Source organism: Pogona vitticeps, unplaced genomic scaffold (genome assembly GCF_051106095.1).
Source record: "Pogona vitticeps strain Pit_001003342236 unplaced genomic scaffold, PviZW2.1 scaffold_23, whole genome shotgun sequence".
NCBI classification, from domain to species: Eukaryota; Metazoa; Chordata; class Lepidosauria; order Squamata; family Agamidae; genus Pogona; species Pogona vitticeps.
In genome coordinates, this window is record NW_027589975.1 from 115,001 (window position 1) to 130,000 (window position 15,000).

Genomic DNA, 15,000 nt, shown 5'->3' on the forward strand with positions numbered 1-15,000 from the left:
CCAAAATAGATGATCAATGGCAGGCAGATTTGGTTGATATGCAACAATATGCTCGGCACAACAAGGGTTGCAAGTATATTCTGGTCTGTATAGACATTCTTTCTAAGTACGGCTGGGTAAAAGCGCTCAAAGGCAAAACAGGCAAAGAAGTGGCCAGAGCCTTTGAAGCCATTTTCAAACAAGATGGAAGAAAACCTGACAAAATACAGACGGATCATGGCGGTGAATTTCTAAACAGACCTGTAAGCAGTTTATTCAAGAAATGTGGAATACAGCATTTTGTCACCAATAATGAGGTCAAAGCAGGGGTTGTTGAGAGGTTTAACAGAACATTAAAAACAAAAATGTGGAGGTATTTCACGGCTAATAACACCTGCAGGTATGTGGATGTATTACCGCAGTTCCTTAAAAGTTATAACCATAGCCTTCATAGAACTATTAAATGTAGGCCTGTAGATGTGAATCATCACAATGACATGGTCGTCTGGAAAAGAGTCTATGAGCCCTCTGTTGGAACCAAAAAAGAAGTTCCAAAACTCAGAAAAGGGGACCGTGTGAGGGTTTCTAAAAGGAAGGGTGTATTTGATAAGGGCTATGAACAGAATTTCACCACCGAGATATTTATTGTGGACCGTGTTGTAAAAGGTACAGAGAGACCTGTATATCAGCTAACGGATTATGATGGGGATGCCATAATCGGGACTTTCTATCCTGAAGAACTGCTGAAGATCAATGACAGGGAAGACCGGTTGTACAGAATTGAAAAGATTTTGGGCACAAAAGGCCGAGGTCGAAGAAAGCTCCACCTAGTCAAGTGGTTAGGTTGGCCTAGTAAGTTTAACAGCTGGGTGTCAGCCTCAGAGGTTTCTGAGGTCGTATAGGGACAGGGAAGCAAAATGGGAGATTATGGTTTTTACATCACACTACCCAGCAACGCCTGTAAGAAGGTTTTTCCTCAAAATACAAATGCCAGCTTTACGACAATGTTGCCCAAGCCCTTAGATTTGATTGGTGTTTGGGAAGTTGGTCTAGCAGAGATACAATATCCTCGGAGCTGGTACACAATCCTGAAAAATACCCCATTTTCAATTTCTGAGGGTACAAATAAATGGATCTTTCAGTTACACAGGGGCTATTACAAGGACATTCCTGATCTTCTGAACAACATGAATGACACTATAAAACAAGCTATAGATCTACAAGAAACATGGTTGGCCTACGACCCCGTCATGGGGAAAGTTAGATTCACAGGCCCTGAAAATTACTTATTTTCAGCGGGTGCTGAGTTAGCCCACATTTTGGGGGCCCCCCCGGATGTGCCCGTCAGAAAAATACCGCATGCTGCAGACCTTACTGGGGGCTTCAGTTCCTTGTACGTCTATACAGATATCATCGAGCACCAAATCGTGGGCGACCATGCTGTGCCTCTGTTACGCTGCATCCCCGTCAAGGGAGAAACCTACGAATGTGTTACAATTACCTACGACAAACCGCATTACGTGTTGATGAGCAAGAACCACATCAACACTATAACCATTGAAATAAAGACGGATCAGAACCAACCCGTGCCATTCACTCTGGGGAAGGTTGTTGTGCGGTTGCATATACGTCCCAGAAAAGGCTGTGTTTAGGAAGAGATCAGAAGGATGCTAAAATGGTGGTGTTGAAAGACTACGGGGATGTTAATGTTTATAGAGCGTACTATAAGGCCCAGGCAGGGCGTGGCCTCCCCGGTTTTCACGGATCTGTAAACATGTACGGAGCAGGACTGGGGGGCATTTTTCGTGGATTGTTCCGAAAGGCCGTCCCCCTCTTGAGGAGAGGCTTTGAGTTTATTAAGCCCCACATTAAGACGGCCGTACATAATATCGCCGGAGACGTCGCGAGTCATGTTATGAAAAAAGTGAGACCCCAAGAAGGCTCAGGACTCACGTACATGAAAAGAAGGGGTGGAGTTAAACGAAAAGCGGGTCATCTACGCCTAGGTCCACCTAAACGGTTAAACAGCGGATTGCCTCCCAAAAAACGGCAGAAGCTTGAGAACAGGAAGAAGAAAGCAAGCCGTAAGATAAAGGGTCTGAAGCGGTGCAGGGGAGACATATTTTAAAATGGCGTTCATTCACGGCTCCTCTGAAGAGTGTGCCAAATCTGAATTGGATATTTTTCAGCTATCACCTACACAAACCAGCGTGGAAAGCTGTATGTATATAGAGGTCCCTCCCTTAGCAGCGCTAACACCCAACGGCCAAATAGAGTTTTATATAACTGGTAACAGTGAAGATTATATCGATTTAAACAATACCTTGCTCTACGTGGTGTGTAAGATCACAAAAGCAAATGGGACAAACATCGCTGTGGATGCTAAAGTGGGCTTTGTAAATTATCCCATTGCCTCGCTCTTTAGCCAACTGGACGTTACCCTTGGAGATCGGCTCATCAGTCAGAGTAATAATTGCTACCCCTATAGAGCGATGATAGAGTTGCTTATGAATTACGGCGCTGACAGCTTGAGCACCCAATTTGCGGCGGGCGGCTTTTATAGAGATGGTTATACAGCCATGGAACAAACCACCGTCGCCCCCAATACCGGAAACTGGGGTTTTCGAATGAGAGCAGAACACACCGGAACCAGCAAGAAATGGGATCTGATGGGGCCGTTGCATAATGAGCTATTTTTTCAGGAGAAAATGTTACTGAACGGCGTAGATGTGAAAATCAAACTTACCCGTAGCAAGGACATGTTCTGTCTGCTGAGTGGTGATGCTGGTGAGCACTACAAAGTGGATATTTTAAACGCCTCTCTGTTTGTCAAAAGGGTGAAAGTGTCCCCAGGAGTTCGCATAGGACACGCAGAGGCCCTTCTCACCTCTAATGCAAAATACCCCATTGAACGCGTGGGCATGAAAGTATTCAGCATACCTGCAGGAAGCCTTGTGTGCAATCAAGAAAACCTTTTTCTGGGGCAGTTGCCTAAACAGCTCGTCATAACTTTTGTCGACAATGAGGCTTTCAGTGGTGCATATGACAAAAACCCTTTCAATTTCCAACATTTCAATGTTAATTTTATAGCCTTGTACGTTGATGGGGTACAAGTTCCAGCAAAGCCCCTCCAGCCTGATTATGCAAACGGACTATGTATCAGAGAGTACATGCAGCTGGTACAAACATCAGGGAAAGCCATGAAGGACCAAGACATTTTCATCACCCCTAACGAATTTCCACACGGATACACCCTATATGCCTTTGACCTGACACCGGATCATGGCTGCTCAGAACATTATTCTCTGATCAAGACTGGAAACCTTCGAGCTGAGATCCGTTTTGCCCAACCCCTAACGGCCACTATTAACATGCTCTTATACGGGGTATTTGACAATGTGATTGAAATCAGCCATAGCAGAAACGTCCTATTTGATTACATGTGAACATGAATACGTTGCAGCTATTAAGCGTGTTACAACGAGATAAGACCTTTCTAGATGTGTACCCCTGCGACCTGTTACCAATGAACCTTATTACCAAAAGACCTACCGGAATAGTGGTGAACACCCATCCCCACACGATGCCTGGGGAGCACTGGCTGGCCCTCTATTTACCAGCTGAGGGGCCTGGGGAATTTTTTGACTCATACGGCGTAGACCCAGACAACCCACGGATCCCTGAAACAATTACAGCTTTTTTATGGCGTCAGGGCAAAGAAATAATATTCCAGAAGAGACAGCTACAAAACCCTTCGGCAGTGACCTGTGGCTATCACTGTGTGTTCTTTTTACAGAACAGAACAAAAGGTCTGCCGTTTGACCAAATTTTAAAGTTGTACTCAGAAGATGCGACCGAAAATGACCGCATGGTTGTAGAGTTTGTCAAGAACAGGAAAATTCAAACAGCACCCCGATCCTGCAAACCGTTTCATCATATTCAAGCCTGCGGCCCCCAGTGTAAAACATAAAATGTAAGCTGTGCATAAATAAAATAAAAGACAAAAGTTAAATGTTTTATCTGTCTTGGTGTTTATTAATGTGTTTTATAAAGTGAGCCATTCAGGCTTCTTGACTACCGGTCTCACAGGTGTTGTTGGAAGCTCCTTGACGTACAGCCATTCTGGTCTCTTGAACTGTTTCTTGGGCCGGACAACAACCGCCGTGGCAGACGGAGAGGAAGAAGGTGTTGCTGCTGATTTCATCGCTTCTAATTGTTCTCTAGCGGTTGAATTCCCCACGATAGACGTAGGGATATTCAGTTCGGCCAGAGCTTTAAGAAAAACATCCCACCCTTTGGGTTTTCTCTTATCAGAAAGGGCGGTAGACTGGGTGATCCCTCTGACCAGGTCCAGAATATTAGAGCCATGTAAGAGCTCTCCCCGGTACTGGAAGGACCCTTTGTCATCCCATGAACAGATCTCTTGATGTTGCCTTAATTTACTTAGCAAAATATCTGCATTTTTCTTGTAACGGTTGGGAAGGCTGTCTAACACCTCTTGAATAACAGAGGGTAGGGACTCTTGAGGGGCAGGTGGAGAGGGGAGAGAAGCCGAGGCTTGTGGAGGCTGTGGCATTGTTTTTTCCATATCCTCCTGCCTGGTCAGCGCTAAAAACCTCTGTAGAACGCCACTGTAAAGCTTAGCTTTTTCATACTCTGGCAAGTCTGACCTTAAGAGAATTTCTCTCATCTCAGAATCCAGGCGTCTGACCGTGGCGGACCTGATGTTTTCTGGTACGCCCCTCAGCTCTTGTAGCTGAGCACTGGGGACCAGATACATCTTTTCAGCATATTCCATTACTTATTAGTTAAAAGACTGGTTATTAGAGGTACAGCAAAGCCCAATAAGGGACCCAGGAAACCGCCAGACTGCTTCACCAGGTATTTTTTCCTCCGTAGGGGGACCCTCTTGTTACTCAAGGTTTTAATTAGTGTTCGTTTCTTCTTTAAAACACGTACCTGATGAGGTGTTAGAACTATCTTTCCTTTTAAAGTATTCAGAGCAATTTCTGAAATGGCCGTGACCAGATCATCCGAGGCAGCACATAAAATGGCTTTTCTCTGTCGCAGTGGGGCCTTAATAAGGAGTTTCAAAAGCGGGAGGTTTCGCCTTATACATTCAGACATGTTAACTGGTTGCCGAACAGGCGTCAATAAAGAAAAGGGCTCAAAGCAACCGCCTTTTGTTACCTGAAGCAGATTTCTTCAATGTATAGACCACAGGCCAGTCAGGAGGGAAAAGTCCTGTTCTCAGTCTGTAAGGTTCAGGAGTATTGGCATTTAAATCTACCAACAGATAACCGTGAGGAGGTCTTGTCGCATCTGCAAATGCTTCCATGAAGAACTGTCCGTTTCGTGGATACATCTGACGGGCTAGTGTGGCAATTTGCTGCTTATCCCTGGGATTTTTAAAGAGGACTAAAAACTTGGAGTTCAGACTAATGCTTCGAGCGGCCCTTCCCTGTGAAAAAATGTTCTGAGTAATTAAAAAAACACTTACGTTCCTGTGATGCACATATTGTGTAAATAACTTTTCCACTTCCTTATTATCAGAGGCATACTGCATCAAATCGTCCAAAACCAAGAAGTTTATTGTAGTTGGGGGTAACAGAACATCATCATCAAACTTTTCCGGCAAACCTTCTACAAAACGAATACAGGGATATTTACAGAGAAGAGTCTTATATACAGGTTGCCAACAGCCATAACACCAGATAATATTTTCAGGCATGTCAGAAAATACATTGCGCGCGTTGTCCAGCATATTTTTTATAAAAAACGTTTTTCCACAACCGCTCGGCCCTGCTAGGATAGCTGAAAAAGGATGAACCCACAACATCTTCAGTTCAGTAGCCATAAGGCAGGGTTTTAAAGTCTTCGACAATAACTCTTTTGTCATAAACCACCTTTTGAGTTTTTCTTAAAAGCTTTGTATGAATCAACCACTGGCGCTTATCCCTAACAATTCCTGGTTGCTCTACCACTATTTCACGGGATGAACCATCTCGGTTGTCAGAATCGTACGTAAAAACCAAATCCCTGAGACTATCAAAATTAATTTTTTCAGAGTTAGCAACATTCAGTGTGATCCCTTTGACCTTCATGCACGCACTACCATCACTGAGTTTATACCCATAAGTTTTAGGGCCTCCGGACACATATTCTGTAATGTGCAAGCCTTCAGGAACTTCACTCGTGAGGTCCCCCAGGTAGTCCCCTAAGGGTGGTTTCCATTCACCCTCCCGTTGTACAAAAATGACAGAGTCTGTATCGTGATAGAGAACTCTATCCTGCAGTTTGTCAAGCAGATTGTAAAGCTCCAGACGTGCATAAGCAGTGGTAAAGCAGGCTATGAATTCATTTTTCCTACCCTTGGTGGCTAATCTGTCAGCCTCATGTTTCCATGTCACACAGACAGCATCATCCGCCAAAAATTCAAACATTGACACTGTGTAAGACTCTGAAAATAGGAGGTTGAAATATTCATCCGGATCTCTGACCACCTGAGTGTTAGGCAGATTCGTTCTCTGACCAAACTTTCCCCACAGAGAGTTTAGAAACAGTTTGGCTATCTGTCTTTTTGCGGGGTTTACAGCAATTTTATCTTTACGTAGGGATATCCCCTCTTTCTTTTTATAATCATCAATATATTTGTTTTTATCTCGTTCGCTGACACACCATGCGGGATAGCCCGATGCTTCCTGTTTATGGCGAAGGTGTAGCTCTATGTAATTTGAAAACAGGTCCGCCGATCTGCTTTCAAAATGCCACACCTCAAAGATTTTCAAAACCTTGTACCCCTTTTTTATGGCAACGTTCAGTTCGATAGTACACCAGGTACCCATCAAGGCTCTCTCCTCATCAGTATGTTTACAAGGGTCTCTCTGGCGGTTTTCTGCACAGGTGGCACACAGCACAAACATAAGTTTTCCACCAACCCTGGTGGGCAACACTGGAAAAAAGAGACCTCTTGGTGGTGATATTTTCGCCTTTACGAAACCAAAGTATGCAGACACATGTTCAAAATTCTCAAATATGATTTTGGGGTGTCCCAGAGGATACTCTTTAGTTTTGTTGACATAGGGGTAAAGGCTGGTAAAATCATAGTAAAGAATCTGCTCTTCCGGTTTAGCTCTGTAGTACAAACGGATCGCGTTTGTACGACCCCCAAAGAGAGCTTCCCTAGGTACTAAGGGCTCTGGAAAATCAGCTGAAGCAAGGTAATTTTTGACAGCGCTGTCGCTTCTTACCATCTCTTTCCATTCATGCTCCCAAATTGATCTGACTTCAAAACCCTTGCTTCTCAAAACGGCTGTCCTTTCCTGTGTAGCATTGAAAAGAGCCCCATAGGTTTTTCCTAACAGAGGATTCCAATCCTCAGAATGGTAACAGAGGGCACAGCCGTGGAAAAAACATCCCAGGAACTCTAAACATATGCCCCTGCCGTTAAGAACCATATAACCATCTACATAAAGAGAATCGATACAAATTTCTCCACCATTCAAGGCGTGCTGTACCCTGGTTTTTTCTTTATGGGCAATATAAGACAGCCACTGTATGGATGCAGATGAATAGCGTTTGCACTGGCGGTGATAGTTGTCTGGATGTGGGATTGCTATTTTATTTTTATCCAGAAATTTGAACTTGTACATGCTAAGACACACGCCAGCTAGGGTGGGGTATTGAAGAGGGTCTATGGCAAACCATTCATATTCCCCGTCGTACCCTTTCACCCTCTTCTTTGTCAGGGTCATAATTTCATGGCGATACTTTGTGCAGGCCTGTACCAGGATGTTAACATCCTGCTGGCAGTAGGCAGCCAATTCTCGCTGCAGGTTGAAGGTTTTTGTCTTATTCTCCTCATGCCACTTTAAGAAAGCCTTCTGCTCAGAAGGCATCATGTGTTGCACTCCATAAGCTTCGGGTGGTGGTAGGGGACCATCATACTGTTCATTTTCAGGGGTGTTGAAGTAATGAGGGAAATAACCCTTAGACTCCTGCCTGAGGCCTAGGCATTTGGGTAATTTTGATAACCCCATTGGTAAATGACATAGAGAATCCATGAATTTTATATCAAGAGCCGGCACGGCTATTGTTATAAGTTTTCCACCTTGAGTAATAAGTTCTACCTCTAGTTTTTCTTTGACTAGCTGATTGAGAATGAAATATCCATCATAACCTTTTGAATTATGGGCTATAAACGTTGTGCCCTCAAAAACCCTCCCTTCTGTGAAAGTCCGAATAAAAGCCTCGATGCATGACTCGCCTCTGAATTCCCATGATTTATCATAAGGCCATGCCTTTTTTTTCTCACCTTTTTTCTTGGTGTTCCCAGAGTCAGGCTCCACAATGCTCTCGCTATATGAACTGTTATCATCATCATATTCTTCACTCTCCTCCTCCTCCTCTTCCTCCTCAGCATCCTGTTCAAGGATATCCTTTATCCAATCGGGCACCCCCTTTTTCACAGAGGCCTCTTTTTTAAAGTGTCGCACAGTCTCACCCCAAAAAGATCTGGCGTAACAATAATTGGGGATGTGTAACCCCGTGTCTTGTCTTGATTCTATATCATAAAATATATAATGGGTTGAGATCTTTGGCTCTTTAAGTGGGCGCATGAAACAGAAGTGGTTTACCTCTTCTCCCCTAGGAGCCCAGCAGATATTACATACCCTTCCTATACAGTCCTTTGTGAAATGCTCTGCATTTTGAAAACGACCGCAGTCCTCACAAAACTTTCTATAAGTACAGGGTACCTTGTTCTCTGCCGCCAGTTTGGTGTGTAATTCTAAGCATTCTCTCGACCTGCATTTCATTTTGCAACACTTACACTTCTTCATGATGTTCACATTAGAAGCGCAATCTTTTCTTAGACAGAGTCTACAGAAAAATATACAGTCATGAATATGAGAGTACAATTTGTGGCAATATTGACAGTAATTACGAGCCCCAAAGAGTCCCTTTATATTAAGAACTCCGTAAAAGTGATTATCATGGAGAAGCAACGTATACGTTTGTGTATACTTGTGTCCTTGTGGTTTAAACAAGCCCCAGCCTTTGTCGCCATAGTGTGCAATCTGGATATTGACCTGTAAGTGGTCCTCAAAAAGAGGGATGTCAGACAAAGAAACCTCTTTGTCTACAGGCCAGTGGACTGCCTGATACAATTGCAGAGCGCCATGTGCCAACTCTGCATCTGTTGGAACCTTTTTAGACATTACACGAACTAAGCTTGCTCCAAAGCATAGTTTACTGTTTACATCAGTGAAATCGATTAGATGTTTCCTTTTCTTATTTATAATTGCACTATAGGGGATAGAGCGTAAGGCTCTTGGGCGGCTGCCCCCCCTAGGAGGTCTCACAATGGTTACAACTAATCGTAAAACCCCGTCTAAACAAAGTTCCATATTACTCTGCAAAAGATTTGCTAAGTTGGAGAGAAACTCGTCAGCGTCTAGAGCACCCTTGACCTTTTTCACTGAAAAGAGAGGCCTCTGCATGTTCCCACCCTCAAATCTCAGCTGCACACAATCGCCAGGCTCCAAACTTTCATTAACAACATTAAGAACATCTTGAACCGCAATATGTAAGGCTGAAACGGCTTGTGCATAGCTTGTCACATGTTCCAGATTTACGAAGCGAAATTCTTGCGCTATATGAATGGTGTGGAATCTTTCATTTTCCCACCCCCATCTATTTGTGATTTCTGCATACACCGGGGGGTTTTCTGCATCATGTTCAGGTGTCTGCAGCGAAGAGTCTGGAGGGTGTTCTTGAGACTGTGTACAACTAGAAGGCAGAGAGCCCCCTGGTGGATATTCTTGAGACTCTTGGTTGTTAATACCTACAACCCCAGAGTTCTCAGGTGTCTGCAACGCAGAGCCTGGAGGGTATTCTTGAGGCTGTGTACAACTAGAAGGCAGAGAGCCCCCTGGTGGATATTCTTGAGACTCTTGGTTGTTAATACCTACAACCCCAGAGTTCTCAGGTGTCTGCAACGCAGACCCTGGAGGGTGTTCTTGAGGCTGTGTACAACTAGAAGGCAGATAGGCCCTTTTCCTACGTGCAAGCATTTTCTTAGCCCCTCGTAACAACTTAACAACTCTATTGTGCCAGTACAGTTTCGCTGTGATTGGTTTCCTCCCCTTTTTTTCCCAGGCTGATGGCCAGGGTGCCCCCTTCTCATTGTACCCCTTTTGGTTGTCTGTTTTACATCAGGATAGCCTAGGCCTATTTGAATTTGAGGGGACATTGCACAAGAAAAATGATCCATGTTTTTAATAGCATCACAGATGTTCTTCATTTCTGGCATTTCTATCATAAGCTGATCTAGACAATCTTTGGCTGTGTTAATCATATTGAAAATCATTTGAAAATTTTTATACCAACAAACAATTTTTGAGGTGTATACAGCTAAAGCATTTCCATCAATTTCAAACAACCCCTCTTTTTTCCTACCCTGCAACGCTTGAGATTTGGCAGATTTTTTTCCACCATCCCCACAGGAGGCCTTGGCTCCATTAAAGGCCTGAGGATTCCACGGTTTGCTGCAGCCAGGTCTTTCACCAGTAGCCGGTCCCTTCGTCATCTGCGGTTGTGCTGAGTTTTTGCTCCTATCCCCACAGGAGGCCTTGGCTCCATTAAAGGCCTGGGGATTCCACGGTTTGCTGCAGCCAGGTCTTTCACCAGTATCCGGCCCCTTCGTCATCTGCGGTTGTGCTGAGTTTCTGCTCCTATCCCCCCAGGAGGCCTTGGCTCCCTTCAAGGCCGGGGGGGGTTGCTGATTTGCTGGTACCCGGCCTTTCGCCATCCTTGAATCTTTTTGGGGGAATTGCCATATTCTGAGCTAGAAAAGAAACAATGGGTCTTTTAAAGGGGGGGGGCATTTCAGCTCTCTCTCTCTCTCTCTCTCTCTCTCACACACACACACACACACACACACACACACACACATTTGTTTTAAAGGGAGGACCCCCCCCCGTTAAAAACGCAGGCAGATAAAAAGGTCTTCCCTGAAAATGTACAGAACTTACTCTGATCAGCATTTACTCTTTTAAAAGTATAACCACGAAACTGGACCCTGTCCGTCCTTGGAATATTATAGCTGGTTGATGGTACAATAGGATCATTTTGTGCAAAATATTCATCATCCTCATAGCGAAAATATTTCTCTGAAAAAGATATAGTATTTCTAAATCAGTAGGGTTTTTTTTAAAAGTTAAAAAGCCCCCCTTAAAACTCATATGTTAATGCTCTTACCCAGTGATTCGCTGGATAATGACCCCTTTTCCTGGTGATCCCCAGCTGCAGAGACAGAGGCATGTTAGAACAGTCTTGACCATTGCAAAGAGAAGCATATTTGACACCCCAGGGTTTAGACTGCAAAATGAACACTATCGAGTCACAACTTTATTCTCTTGTTCGTAATTATCTTGAAATTAGTTTAAAAGAAGCCGAAAATACAAGGGCTAAATCAGAAATGAGCAATCATTTAAAAAATATCGACACTTTCATTCAAAAACATTTTGAAGGTACCGTCGAAGATCATTTAAGAAAAATGCAGATTTCCAGCCTGACTGAACTCTGTACCGCGCTTGTTTTAACTACACAATACGTTTTTCAAGAAAGAATTACTTTTGGGAGAATATTTACAACATTAGCCTATGCCTCATGCATGGCAAAAAAGCTTGAAAAAAACACAAGACCTTTGGAACAAAAAGAAATTGATTTTCTCTCAAGACAAATAACAACATGCGTAACTGCGCAAGACAGGTCTTTGAGCTTTCTGAATGGTGATCTGGTATGTATTTACACAATATTCTAATGTAATAACATCTTATGTTTTTCTATTCTATAAAATTTTTCATTTCTTTCTCTCTCTCTCTCTCTCTTTATTTTTACAGAGAGGTGAAATAATGAATTTTCTAAAACCACGATCAAGAATTGCTATATTTTGGAACTGGCTGCTGGAACTTGTGTTACCTAAAAACTATTTCTCTGGCATGCAGTAAATAATATATATATTTAGAAACTCTACGCTGTGTCTATACATTTATTTAAAAAGAATATTTACATTTATTTAACAGGTTTTAAAATTAATCTATCTCTTACCCATTTCTGCACGGTTAATCTGATTTTTAATGCGTAACTCTATGAATGAAAAAAACAAAACGTAAATGAATAACAATTTTTAAAAGGACAGTCCTATTTTTAAAAAAGTGCTAAATCTCATAATATTCAGCTGAATTTGTTACTCACCTGTGGTATATTGGTCAGCTTCTGTGCAGTTTTGAGGAGGTGTGATAAAAGGGGCTTTTATATATTTTTCAAGGGAAGCAAAAGATTTTTTTCTGATCCTCTCCTTAAGCCTGTTAAAGGAGAAAAACATCTGGCAGGATGTTGATTTGCAAACCTACGCAATTACTGTGAAACAACAACACCTCATTACCACATCATTTAAACGGATGCACGTCATTTAAAAGGAAATTATTGCCAATACACAATAAGGGGATGTTGATTGGAAAGATACACAATTCTCGTGAAACAACAGCCTCTCTCTCTCATCAATAACTGTTTGAAAGGAAATGATAAGACAGGCCTTTGGTATCTCAGCTGAACAGAGCTGGATAGTATTTGTAGTCTCAATCTGACTTGAAAAATTATTGTGGGAAAAGCATAAATGATTTATTTTTCACCTCACAGCCAAACAGAGCTGAATCTGTGTAATATATTACATTTAAGGAGATGAATTTCTGTAGACTTAAAGTTAAACCAGCTTTTAATTCAAACATTTATTCTCTGTGAAACTTTTGTGACCCATCCTGAAGGTGTGTGGGGTGGGGGTGGGGGTAGTTTAAGGAAGCAACACCATTTAAAGTTAGAAAAAATACTATTTTGATATTAGAATGCTAAGCAAAAAAGGGAAAATGAATAAATGATTTATTTTTCACCTCACAGCCAAAACAGAGTTGAATCTGTGTAATATATTACATTTAAGAAGATGAAATTCTGTAGACTTAAAGTTAAACCAGCTTTTAATTCAAACATTTATTCTCTGTGAACCTTTTGTGACCCATCCTGAAGGTGTGTGGGGTGGGGGTGGGGGGTAGTTTCAGTCAAACATCTGGCAGGATGTTGATCTGCAAACCTACGCAATTACTGTGAAACAACAACACCTCATTAACACATCATTTAAACGGATGCACGTCATTTAAAAGGAAATTATTGCCAATACACAATAAGGGGATGTTGATTGGAAAGATACACAATTCTCGTGAAACAACAGCCTCTCTCTCTCATCATTAACTGTTTGAAGGGAAATGATAAGACAGGCCTTTGGTATCTCAGCTGAACAGAGCTGTATAGTATTTGTAGTCTCAATCTGACTTGAAAAATTATTGTGGGAAAAGCATAAATGATTTATTTTTCACCTCACAGCCAAACAGAGCTGTATCTGTGTAATATATTACATTTAAGAAGATGAAATTCTGTAGACTAAAAGTTAAACCAGCTTTTAATTCAAACATTTATTCTCTGTGAAACTTTTGTGACCCATCCTGAAGGTGTGTGGGGTGGGGGTGGGGGTAGTTTAAGGAAGCAACACCATTTAAAGTTAGAAAAATGCTATTTTTATATTAGAATGCTAAGCAAAAAAGGGAAAATGAATAAATGATTTATTTTTCACCTCACAGCCAAAACAGAGTTGATTCTGTGTAATATATTACATTTAAGGAGATGAATTTCTGTTGACTTAAAGTTAAACCAGCTTTTAATTCAAACATTTATTCTCTGTGAACCTTTTGTGACCCATCCTGAAGGTGTGTGGGGTGGGGTGGGGGTAGTTTAAGGAAACAGCACCATTTAAAGTTAGAAAAAATGCTATTTTGATATTAGAATGCTAAGCAAAAAGGGAAAATGAATAAATGAACAATGTATGTTCCATTAAAAACTCTTTATTAAAAAGCACATTTTATTACAAGGAAAATGTATAGTATTTTGTTTTTTCTTTTTTATTCATTCATGCATGCTTGGACAGCAATAATAATGATCCTTGTGTAGTTCTATTGTTGATTTAGCAATGTCTAGATATTTTTCATCTGTTGACCTCAAAAGTCTTTTTAGCAATTTATAGGAATCCTCTGAAACTGACAGGCATTTAATAATATTGTGTATGTAATTTACATTTCGATTTGTCATACAGAGCATCTTATTTCTGAAGGCTGCAAGCGTTATAATGAGGATAACTTTTTTATAGCAGAGTTTTTCACATATCTCGTTCAACATCTTGGAATAGTCCGCTTCGTTCCAACCTATGCACGGGTGCGCTTGTTGTGCACAAATATCTTCCTGGCATCCATAGCACTTTTGAATCAGATGTTCAGACAAAGCGTCTTTTAGCATTGCGAAGAGACAGGCCCTTGTAAGGGCCTGCATGTCCTTGTGTTTTTTCAGAGAAACGCCTCCGGCTTGCAAGTGCTGCATCTCCTAAAAATCAAAGAAGGGTTTTAGCACACAGAATAAGCATCTATAGCACACCTAATAACCATCTATAGCACTCCTCTACCACCACCTTTTCCCACAGGTTACCTACCTGCGTTTCAGAAGCTTTCTCATTATAACATGATGATTCCCCATGATGACACGGTCTGACAGGGTCTTCAAGACGTTTTAATGCTACTGGAGGCCCATTTTCACTGTCAGAATCTGTGCTCATGTAGCGCTTTCTGGGTTTGGCAGCGTCCATGGATGCAGCGGCCTTTTGCTCCTCGACCTTTTGGCCTGCCTCGGGAGCTTTGTTCTCCTTGTCAGCCATGTCTTTAAAGCCACAAGACCTTTGCAAAGAGCCGCAAGAGCGCGCAGAAGGGTCCCGAACCAAGTTTATAGCTTCTCTGCAAATCCCTGGGACTTTCCCACCCTTGCAGGGCCTAGGGCATGCTGAGGCATGCCCTAGGGCCAACCTTTCTAGCCAAACCCCCTCCACCCGCTCCCCATTGGTCCACAGGGGCCGTGGGGGGGCACAAC

The 15,000-nt window shown here is 42.3% G+C and overlaps 2 long non-coding RNA genes across 2 annotated transcripts; both read right to left on the minus strand.

Annotated features, from left to right (window-relative positions):
- Positions 1–5,549: 5,549 nt before the first annotated feature.
- Positions 5,550–12,585, minus strand: LOC144585272 (uncharacterized). The gene is made up of 3 exons (XR_013539787.1): positions 12,238–12,585; positions 12,091–12,129; positions 5,550–11,283 (listed from the first exon to the last, which is right to left on the minus strand). It is a non-coding gene; the product is annotated as an uncharacterized LOC144585272 (long non-coding RNA).
- A 1,387-nt stretch (positions 12,586–13,972) lies between these two features.
- On the minus strand, positions 13,973–14,737 carry LOC144585273 (uncharacterized). Its single transcript, XR_013539788.1, has 2 exons — positions 14,570–14,737; positions 13,973–14,463 (listed from the first exon to the last, which is right to left on the minus strand). It is a non-coding gene; the product is annotated as an uncharacterized LOC144585273 (long non-coding RNA).
- Between the last annotated feature and the right edge of the window lie 263 nt (positions 14,738–15,000).